The 11399-nt window shown below is 46.7% G+C and overlaps 1 protein-coding gene across 1 annotated transcript in view; it reads right to left on the bottom strand.

Annotated features, from left to right (window-relative positions):
- Positions 1–615: 615 nt before the first annotated feature.
- Positions 616–11399, bottom strand: part of DOCK7 (dedicator of cytokinesis 7) — a 272852-nt gene continuing 262068 nt past the window's right edge. Inside the window, exon 50 of the mRNA XM_073593823.1 lies at positions 616–1980. The gene's annotated coding sequence lies outside the window, so the exon portion shown is untranslated. The remainder of the gene's footprint in view (positions 1981–11399) is intronic.

Raw genomic sequence — 11399 nt, 5'->3', positions numbered from 1 at the left:
CCTACGATTCCACGGCACCTTGGTTGAGCATGTCTGGTTTATTGTATAAGCCTGGTATTTGTCTCAGGTAGGAAAATGAGGCGAGTAAATCGGTAAACTGTCTTCTGAACACCTTGATAAATAATGCCTATAAAGTCTAAACTAGCTAGAGAGTCTACATATACTGGCTAGATCAGGAGATGGAAAGGTCTTCCGTCTTCCTTAGTCAAAGAAAACTTGGATTATTGTGCTTTCTTGCTGCATATTATTATTATTATTTCTGGTGGGTTGAATCCATAATCTATCCACGCTGAAATGGCAACATGAGGAAGAAAAGAGCAACTTTTAATCCAGATAAAAAAAGTGAAATGCTGCTAAAATCGTCCATATACAATATAGTGGTCATTCCTTTGCAAAGTGTCCAACGTTCGTCGTCCCACCGATAGGACATAGTCACTGTGCTTCATTCATAGGATCAGTACACTCGGAAAGTTGCCATCCATACTCAGACTGACAGTGGTGTATCAGCTAAAGATTTCCAGTGCAACCTCAGAATCTTTCTTTTTTTTTTTTTTTTTCCAACTTTGGCGTCCTGGCGGTACCTACAGAAAGAAACATCTCCTAAAAACACACAGAGTCCAGTCCTCAGAATTATCTGCACAATATCAATGGCCCATGGATTGTCACTGACCGATTTACTATTAGTGTTCTTGTTCTACAAAGGAAAGGGCAACCAGAACACGCAAAGTGTGGTCTCCCATAGCAAGCAAATGACTCAGTCCATTTATATTGGGCTTTAAAGTGGTTGTAAACCTCAGACATGAAATATGAACAAAGCTTATCCCCTCTAGAGTGTGTGCTTCTCTCAATAAGTCTCACTTCTGACAATTTTTCCTGCCACCAAGAGAAAAAAGGTGACAGGGGGAGGAACCTCCAGCTGATTGACAGGCTCAGCTTTATTCCTGTGTGAAGGGGGGGGTGTCTCTTCTCTCCAATCAGCTGTCAGAGCTCTCCTCACTGAGCTCTGCAGAATGTAATTTCAGCTCTTTTTTTTTTCCCCTGAACACTCAATTATAAAATCTGGACTTTGAACACATATAGAGAAGACTGCAGATAAACAGGTACAACTTATGTAGGAGGATTGGTTTCATCTCTGTGTATCACCTGAGGCCAGTCACTTCTGGGTATATGTGAGGGTTTAAAATCACTTTAATTTAAACTTTTAATTTTTTTTTTTTTTTTTTTAAATAATACCATGCAAGTGGTTCAAGTTGCAACTGTCCCCCCAGGCCCTCCCTACCCTGGAGACTTGTCATACTGGAACATGTAGTCCGCCAGTCCCAGAGAGCTTCCTAAAGGGTCTCTTGTACCGCAGTAGTAACAGTTGACAATTCTTGTGGTTCATTTGCTGACTATTAAAAAAACAAAACAAAACCAAAACAAAAAAAAAAAACTAACAAAAAAAAACAAATAAAAAAAAAAATACAAAAAAAAACAAATTAAAAAAACAAATTAAAAAAAAAAAAATACAAAAAAAAAAAAAAAACATTTAAAAAAAAAAATGCAAAAAAACAAAACACGAACAAACCCCACAATTTTTTGATGGCAATATTTAAAAAAGTACCTTTAAAAAAAAATTAATTAAATGACCCTTTAAATGTTTAGAATATAAATTAAAATGATGTAAATACAAATTAATGTATATTGCATAAATAGAGATAAAAAGGTTTCTAGTACCACAGTAAATAAAAATAAATGAAATGTAACAGAGGAAAAGGAAACATTGCTGCGGCGGACCGTCCAGTAACAGTCTGCGGGGAAAGGACTTTCAGGTCGCGGATCAGCAATGGTTGGGATCGCGGCGTCTAGTCCCTCCAGAAAAGCGAATGGTTTCCTCGGTGTCGGCGGACGCCCGGATCCTTTTCAACTTTTATTGGTACCGCATTTCCATCGACCTCTCACAGGTCAACTTTCCGTAAGCTCATCCTGCTGAACGAATCCCTGTGGAATAGACAATAAAGAATGTATCAGATAACCAGTAAACCGTATATTGGCCAATGTGACAAGACAGTGACCCCCAGCTGCCTTCGATCTCACTTTTCATTGGTTCAGAGCCGTCAGAATAGAGAAATATCATCACTAATGGATTCAAAGACAACAGAGATACACTATATAGTCAAAAGTATTGGGACACCTGCCTTTACACACACATGAACTTTAATGGAATCCCAGTCTTAGTCCGTAGGGTTCAATATTGAGTTGGCCCACCCTTTACAGCTATAACAGCTTCAACTCTTCTGGGAAGGCTGACCACAAGGTTTAGGAGTGTGTCTATGGGAATGTTTGACCATTCTTCCAGAAGCGCATCTGTGAGTTCAGGCACTGATGTTGGACGAGAAGGCCTGGCTTACAGTCTCCACTCTAATTCATCCCAAAGGTGTTTTATCTGGTTGAGGTCAGGACTCTGTGCAGGTAAGTCAAGTTCCTCCACCCCAAACTCCCTCATCCATGTCTTTATGGACCTTGCTTTGTGCACTGGTGCGCAGTCATGTTGGAACAGGAAGGGGCCATCCCGAAATGCTATGCATGACATCTTAAGCGTACCCTTCACTGGAACTAAGGGGCCAAGTCTTAGGAAGGGGAGGAGAGGTTTTCCTAGCTAAGTACTCTCTCCTGCATGCTTGAGCCAAGGGCAGGTGGATTCCAGGAAGTAAATTCCTACATAAATCATTTGCCCATACTCAAGAAATGCTAGGGGGCTGTTTTTCAAAGTGATTTCCCAACAAGTTAAAGCATGGAGACATGGATGGATGGAGGAGTTTGCTTTGAATATAAAAAAATGAATTGAATGGTGTTTTTGGTTTGTGGTGCTCAGATGCCGTGAAGATCCACTTTAACTTACGTTATCCCTCAATCCCACAGGCTTCTTCCCAACTGCCCCCCCCTAAAGCTGCTTCTCTTTCCTCTCCATCAGTCACACTCTGAAGGTATCATGTACAATGCAGGCCCGGTAGTCCTTCATTGTGAATGGGGATGCAATGGGCCCCGCCCACAAAACAGAGAATCAGAGGAAGGAGGAAAGCGCCAGCTGCTGGGAGGGTGGGGGTTAAGGTTAAAAAAAAAAACTGCCTTTTACAGTGCATCCAGAAAGTATTCACAGAGCTTCACTTTTTCCACATTTTGTTATGTTACAGCCTTATTCCAAAACGGATTCAATTCATTATTTTCCTCAAAATTCCACAAACAATACCCCATAATGACAACTTGAAAGAAGTTTGTTTGAAATCTTTGCAAATGTATTAAAAATAAAAAATCCCCTGTACATAAGTATTCACACCCTTTGCCATGACACTCAGAATTGAGCTCAGGTGCCTCCTGTTCCCACTGATCATCCTTGAGATGTTTCTACAACTTGATTGGAGTCCACCTGTGATAAATTCAGTTGATTGGACATGATTTGGAAAGGCTCACACCTGTCTATATAAGGTCCCACAGGTAACAGTGCATGTCAGAGCCAGGGGCGTCTCCAGCTTTCATATTTAGGGGGGGCACATGGGGGGACAGGGACAAAAGTAGGGGGGCAACTATAAAACGCAATAATATATATATATTTTATTTTTTCCCAAGAATAGAATGCACTCCAGAGGTCTTGTTAGAAAGAGAGACGTTAGCCGAAGATTGCAGCTGCAGGCGGACACTTTTAAAGATTATTTAAAGTGTGTAATTGTTCTTTTAATGTTGGGCTAACATACATGCTCATCAATGCCGCCTACCAGTGCAGCTTATCAGTGCCCATTGATGCTGCCTATTAGTGATCAGTGCTCATCAGTGCCACCTATCAGTGCTCATCAAAGTAGCCTATCAGTGCCTATTAGTGCAGCATATCAGTGCTTATCAATGCCACCTATCAGTGCCTCCTCATCAGTGCTCAATCCCACCAATCAGTTTCCCTCTATTGCCTCCTATCATTGCCCATTAGTGCCTCCTATCATTGCCCATTAGTGCCTCCTATCATTGCCCATTAGTGCCTCCTATCATTGCCCATTAGTGCCTCCTATCATTGCCCATTAGTGCCTCCTATCATTGCCCATTAGTGCCTCCTATCATTGCCCATTAGTGCCTCCTATCATTGCCCATTAGTGCCTCCTATCAGTGCCCATTAGTGCCTCCTATCAGTGCCCATTAGTGCCTCCTATCAGTGCCCATTAGTGCCTCCTATCATTGCCCATTAGTGCCTCCTATCAGTGCCCATTAGGGCATGCAGAGAACACCCAACAGTGGGAGTGGCTCAAGAGAAATAGGTAAATTGAATCTGATAAATGTGCATAGAAACTAAAGTGCTTAGTGGTAATTCACTAAAATATTTAAAAAAACGATAACATGGAGAAAACAGCACACTGCAGTGTGAATAAACAAACACTTAGAGAAATACCTAAATATTAAATAGATGTGCTAATTCATGCTGATTTCATGCTGTGCAAAATAAATTAAAGTGCTGAGTGCAAACCAAGTGATACATACATAACTAGAATAAGTGAATAAAGTTGAACCCATCAGATTAAATTCATTTATGAATTATGAACAAAAGCGGATCTCCTGATGGCTATTAACCACCATTTCATTGTTCCTCCACCAAAAATAAAGTGATGTGCAATAAAACAAGAGTTCATCTGGATATTTGAGATCTTTACACCCACTTTGGTGCACCGCCACCGCCACTACTGTGAGCATACAGGGCGCTACCAGAGGCTGCAGCCACAATACATAGGCCCAAACACACTTCATTGTAATCCGGCAGCACAATCCCACTCTGACTGGCTCCCAATGAATAACCTGCATTGCGATTTTCAAAGGCCCGCCAACTGACATCATCACATGGTAGCTGCAGTCATAATATATGCATGAAAAATAAAATCTACTATGGTGCATAAACCCTTTCAAAGATTATTTATTTTAAAGTGCAAGTATTGCACTTTCAAGTTTCAGTACAAACAAATGGCCATTGCCCTCACCTATAACTGGCCTTTGCAGCAAGGAGCACATGGAAGGGCAACGCATGCGAAACAAAACATTCCCAGACATTCCCAGATCAACTTACTGACCAGCCTGCAACCAACCAAATGATCCTGTCTAACAGTGTGCATTTTGTTGATTGCTAAATGTTGATTGCTCTTCAGAGGGCAAAACTAGTGTGCATGAGCCAAAAGGGTTAAAGATGGAGCTAGCAGAGACAGGAAAGGGTCAGAGCACACAGACCTGATGGATTCCTTTCTTCCTGTCACAGAAGTCTCTGTAATAAACATTATTTTTGCTGATATAAATCAGTGTATGAGGTCTGTGTGTTCTGTCTTCTGAGGCTGAGGATCTAACAGGCTGATAATTACAACATATATAAGAGCATGTTTTCCCCTTGTCCTGTCCCTCTATGGCAGTGGTTCTCAACCTCTCTAGTACTGTGACCCCTTGATAAAATTCCCCAAGTTGTGAGGACCCCTAACAGTAAAATTATTTTCGTAGCATGGGTTGTCAGCACCCAAGGCAAGACAAGTAATTTGCACCCTAACCCACGGACATTTAGCGCTCCCTGAGTCCCTTCCATTCGTACAGTATTAAAACCCCTTATGGTACATTTTAGGATGTAGCACTCTCTCTTTCTCCTTTCTTTCCTTTTTATCTCTCTCAATCCTAATTTCTTGTCTTTTTTTCCCCATCCCTCTCTCTAGCCGTGTTTCTTGTTCTTTCTCTTATTCTTTCTCTCCCTTTTTCTTTGTTCCTACCCCTCTTTTCCTCTCCCTTCCATGTATTCTCTATTTTTATCCATTCTCTTACTCCTTGGTGGGTGGGTGCGGGGAATGGGATCAGTGGCAGCACTGGGGGGAGTTCTGATCAGCCAACTTAGGTGCTCTTGATGAAGGTCATCTGCTGATCTGAGAACTGTAGTGGGGACTTTTAATTGCAACTATAATCACAGGTAGTGTTACTCACTGTGTCTCTGGCTTCACTGTGTCTCTGACTTTGTGGTGTCTTGCAGCAGTGACACCTATGCCAAAATCAGGAGATGGGGTCTCCTCCAGCCCCTCCCACTTCACATTCCTCACCACTCAGCAGACCTCTAGTCTCTGCCCCCCAGCCATGCCGTGAACTGAATGGGCGGCTGCGAAGAGGCTGAGTGGGCGACCGCGGGCTCCAGGAACAGCCGAGCCGGGTGGCCACATGCTCCAGGGACAGCCCTGCTGGGCGGCCGCGAAAAGAATGGGAGAGCGGTGCGGAATTCAGGAACAGCCCAGGATTCCGTGACCCCTGGCAAATTGTCATTCGACCCCCGAGGGGGTCCCGACCCCCAGGTTGAGAACCACTGCTCTATGGAGAACACTGCCTGCCCTAAACCTCACATCTATCACTCTGCAAGCTGCTGCACTGTGCACACCCTTCTTCTCCCCTCCATGAAGAATGCATAAAAAGAGACTCACATGGGAGTTACAGAGCTGAGGGTTCTGACTTCCTCTGGAGCTGCCTGAAATCAAAACATGGCGGCAGGGGAAGTGGAAGGGGTTGTAGCACAGGCACAGCCTGATTGGATAATACTGATCATGTGCTTAAAAGGATCCCTCCCTCCTTATGCTGCACGGGGCACAGGAATGAGATACTTTAGCCCTGCAACTAACATGTTGTTTGCCACCTCCATACACACAGGGGCGGGCTGAGGGTCAGGAGTGTCACTGGTAGCAGCACACCCAGGCTACACTAAATCTCTTCCCAAGGCAGCTGCTGATGGGGGTGCTATATATGAAATTATGGGGAAGTTAAAGCACCCACCTGGCACCACCCCTGTATCAGTGTTCCCAACAGCTCAGAGCCCCAGAGCCGGCATTGACAGTTCTCTCTCCCCTCCTTCCTCTCTCACATGGAATGATGAGAGAGGAGACACACAGCCGATCTGCTCCTTCTCCCCTCTCCTGTGTGTGTACCGTGGGAAGTGTGAGCTCATTGGCTTCACACTTGACTTCCCTGGAAGCACACACAAGAGGTGAGAAGGAGCAGATCGGCTGTGTGTCTCCTCTCTCATCATTCCGTGTGAGAGAGGAAGGAGGGGAGAGAGAACTGTCAATGCCGGCTCTGACGTCACTGGTTGCTAGATGTGAGGCGGCTCTAGTAACCAGTGGCTGGGAGTAGACTCAGGAGGTGGAGGAGGAGCCGGAACCAGCAATACGGCAGCTAAGTCTATACCTGTCCCCTGCATTCCCAATGTCCATTTTTTTTAATGGGGGGGCACAGTATAATGTTGGGGGGCCATGGCCCCCTCTGGCCCCCCCCTAGTGACGCCACTGGTCAGAGCACAAACCAAGCCATGAAGTCCAAGGAATTGTCTGCAGACCTCCGAGACAGGACTGTATGGAGGCACAGATCTGGGGAAGGGTACAGAAACATTTCTGCAGCATTGAAGGTTCCAATGAGCACAGTGGCCTCCATCATCTGTAAATGGAAGAAGTTCAGAACCACCAGGACTCTTCTTAGAGTGGGCCGCCCGGCCAAACTGAGCGATCGGGGGAGAAGGGCCTTAGTCAGGGAGGTGACCAAGAACCCGATGGTCACTCTGACAGAGCTCCAGCATTTCTCTGTGGAGAGAGGAGAACCTTCCAGAAGAACAACCATCTCCGCAGCACTCCACCAATCAGGCCTTTAGGCTCGATTCACACCTATGCATGTTGCTTTTGAGCGTTTTGGAGTTTTTTTTGTCATGCTTGCCACGTTTTTGAGCAGCGTTTTTACAGCGTTTTTGATGCTTTTTTTTTTTTTTCTTTTAGTTTAAAAAAAAAAAAAAAAACGCCAAAAACGCATCAAAAACGCTGTAAAAACGCTGCACTTGCGTTTTTGATGCTGGTCCATTGAATTCTATTACATGCAAAACGCTGCATTTTGCATGAAAAAAAGTCCCTGACCCTTCCCAAAAATGCAGAGGTGCAAAAAGGCATTGATGTGAACATGTTCCATAGGAACCCATCTTAAAAAATTCCCATGCATTTCTGCAAAATGCATCAAAAAACGCGCTAGTGTGAATGGAGCCTAATTTGCCCAAAATTAGGTGTGCCAAGCTTGTAGCATCATACTCAAAAAGACTTGAGGCTGGAATTGGTGCCAAAGGAGCTTCACCAGAGTATTGAGCAAAGGATGTGAATACTTCTGTACATGGGATTTTTTTCTTAAATACATTTACAAAGATTTCAAACAAACTTCTTTCATGTTGTCATTATGGGGAATTGTTTGTAGAATTTTGAGCAAAATAATTAATTTAATTCATTTTGGAACAGGGCTGTAACATAACAAAATGTGGAAAAAGTGAAGCGCGGTGAATACTTTGTATTTTCCCCAAAAACTAGCATTTAACCCTTGTAGTGTGTGTGTGGGGGGGGGAGGGTGTGTGTGTGTGTGGGGGTGTGCGGGTGGGTGGTGGTGCGTGTGTGGGGGTGTGTGTGGGGGTGGGTGTGTGTGTGTGTGGGTGGGGTGTGTGTGTGTGTGTGTGTGTGTGTGTGTGTGTGTGTGGGGTGTGTGTGTGTGGGGTGTGTGTGTGTGTGTGTGTGGGGGGGGGGGGGTGTGTGTGGGGGGTGTGTGTGTGTGGGGGGGTGTGTGTGTGTGTGGGGGGTGTGTGTGTGTGTGTGGGGGTGTGTGTGTGGTGTGGGGGTGTGTGTGGGGGGGGTGTGTGGGGGGGGTGTGGGGGGGGGGGGTGTGGGGGGGGGGGGTGTGGGGGGTGTGTGGGTGGGGGTGTGTGTGTGTGTGTGGGGGTGTGTGTGTGTGTGGGGGTGTGTGTGTGTGTGTGTGTGTGTGTGTGTGGGGGGTGTGTGGGTGGGGGTGTGTGGTGTGTGGGGTGAATGTGTGTGTGGGGGTGTGTGTGTGTGGGGGTGTGTGTGTGTGGGGGGGTGTGGGGTGTGTGTGTGTGGGGGGGTGTGGGGGTGTGTGTGTGTGTGTGGGGGGGGTGTGTGTGTGGGGGTGTGTGTGTGTGTGTGGGTGTGTGTGGGTGGGTGTGTGTGTAGGTGGGTGTGTGTGTGGGTGGGGTGTGGGTGGGTGGGGGTGTGGGTGTGGGTGGAGGTGTGTGGGTGTGTGTGGGTGGGGGTGTGTGGGTGTGGGGGTGTGTGTGGGTGGGGGTGTGTGTGGGTGGGGGTGTGTGTGGGTGGGGGTGTGTGTGGGTGGGTGGGTGGGGGTGTGTGTGGGTGGGTGTGTGGTGGGGTGTGTGTGTGGGTGTGTGTGTGTGTGTGTGTGTGTGTGTGTGGGGGGGGGGGGGGGGTGTGTGGGGGGTGAGTGTGGGGGGTGTGTGTGGGGGGTGTGTGTGGGTGGGTGTGTGTGTGGGGTGGGTGTGTGGGGGTGTGTGTGTGTGAGTGGGGGTGTGTGTGTGGGTGTGTGTGTGGTGTGGGTGGGTGTGTGTGTGTGGGTGTGTGTGTGTGGGTGGGGGTGTGGGGTGTGTGTGTGGGTGGGTGGGGGGTGTGTGGGTGGAGGTGTGTGTGGGTGGAGGTGTGTGGGTGTGTGTGGGTGGGGGTGTGTGGGTGTGTGTGGGTGGGGGTGTGTGTGGGTGGAGGTGTGTGGGGTGTGTGTGGGTGGGGGTGTGTGGGTGGGGGGGGTGGGGTGGGCTGTGTGTGGGGTGGGGGTGTGTGGGTGGGGGTGTGTGGGGTGGGGGTGGTGTGGGGTGGGGTGTGTGTGGGTGGGGGGGTGTGTGGGTGGGGGTGTGTGGTGGGTGGGGGTGTGTGTGGGTGGGGGTGTGGTGGTGGGTGGGTGGGTGGTGGGTGGGTGGGGGTGTGGGGTGGGTGGGTGGCGTGGGTGGGGGGGTGTGTGTGGGTGGGTGGGTGGGTGGGGGGTGTGTGGGTGTGGGTGGGGTGGGTGGGGGTGTGTGGTGGGTGGGGTGGGTGGGTGGGGTGTGTGGTGGGTGGTGTGTGAGGGTGGGTGGGTGGGGGGTGTGTGTGGGTGGGTGGGTGGGGGTGTGTGTGGGTGCGGTGTTGCACTTCAAGGGTAACTTTCCATTTTGCCCCAGAGTTTACATGTGGAAGTAAACCCATCGATTTAACGGCATGTGTCGGGAATATAACGTCACATTGGTTGTGCTCTCAACCAAACTGTCAAACCCCTCCAATGGCTGGTGTTATAACTGATCACATGTCCAGCACCATGGCAGTTGAAGAAGATCAAACCAAGATGGCAGTTTCCTTGGCTGAAAACGATAGGAGGGTTTACTTCCCCTTTAGTTTAAAGCCTTAAATTAAATATCAAGTTCATATTTATATGCCTCTCCTCCCACCCTGACAAACACACAACCGCGGCTTCATTCACAGAGTCTTGCGAATGAACGAAGTCTCCTAATAATTTTTAATGCATATTATATTGTAAAGAATGTAACAGGATTGAGAACCCCCCCCCGTGAGAGCGTAACCATGAATTATGGCTGGCAACAAAGCCTAAGTGAACCTTATAATTTGAATCCGCTAAATACATTACATGTGGACAACAAAAGGTGTGTAGAACCTTACACTGCGTTTTATTTATAAAGCAGCTACAATCTGAGTAAAAATGAGTAAAAAACAAAAAACAAAAAATAATGTCCCCTGCCACCATGCTACAGAGGACGACACTTGCTCTCTTGTGTGGAAGCAGTGGTCTCTCCGCAGAGGTCTGACACACCCCCACAGCAAAGTTCTCCATTCAGTACTGACTTCAGAGCTTAGGTTTTCATGCACATGAAATGGACTTAATTGGGCTTTAACCGATTCAGCCCGGAAGATTTTACCCCCCTTCCTGACCAGAGCACTTTTTGCGAATTTGGCACTGTGTCGCTTTAACTGACAATTGTGCGGTCGTGCGAGGTTACACCAAAACAAAATTGACGTCCCCCCCCCCCCCCCCCCCAAAGATCTTTCTTTTGTTGGTATTTTATCACCTCTGCCTTTTTATTTTTTGTTTGCGCTATAAACAAAAAAACAAGAGCGACAATTTTGAAAAAAAAAAAAAGCTATATTTTTTACTTTTTGCTATAATAAATATCCCCAAAAATATATAAAAAAACGAATTTTTTCCTCAGTTTAGGCCGATTTGTATAAATATTGATTGGTTTGCGCAAAAGTTATAGCGTCTACAAAATAGGGGATAGATTTAATGCAGTTTTATTATCATTTTTTTTATTAGTAATGGTGGTGATCTGCGATTTTTATCGTGACTGCGACACTGCGGCGGACACATCAGACACTTTACACCAGTGTCATTTATACAGCGATCAGTGCTATAAAAATGCACTGATTACTGTGTAAATGACACTGGCAGTTAAACACTAGGGGGCGATACAAGGAGTTAAGTGTGTCCTAGGGAGTGATTCTAACTGTGGGGGGGGGGGTGGGCTTCCACTCACATGACAGCGATCACTGCTCTCGATGACAGGGAGCAGT

Source organism: Aquarana catesbeiana, linkage group LG07 (genome assembly GCF_042186555.1).
Source record: "Aquarana catesbeiana isolate 2022-GZ linkage group LG07, ASM4218655v1, whole genome shotgun sequence".
NCBI classification, from domain to species: Eukaryota; Metazoa; Chordata; class Amphibia; order Anura; family Ranidae; genus Aquarana; species Aquarana catesbeiana.
Note: the sequence above shows the minus strand (reverse complement) of the source record. Positions and strands in the feature narration are given on the sequence as shown.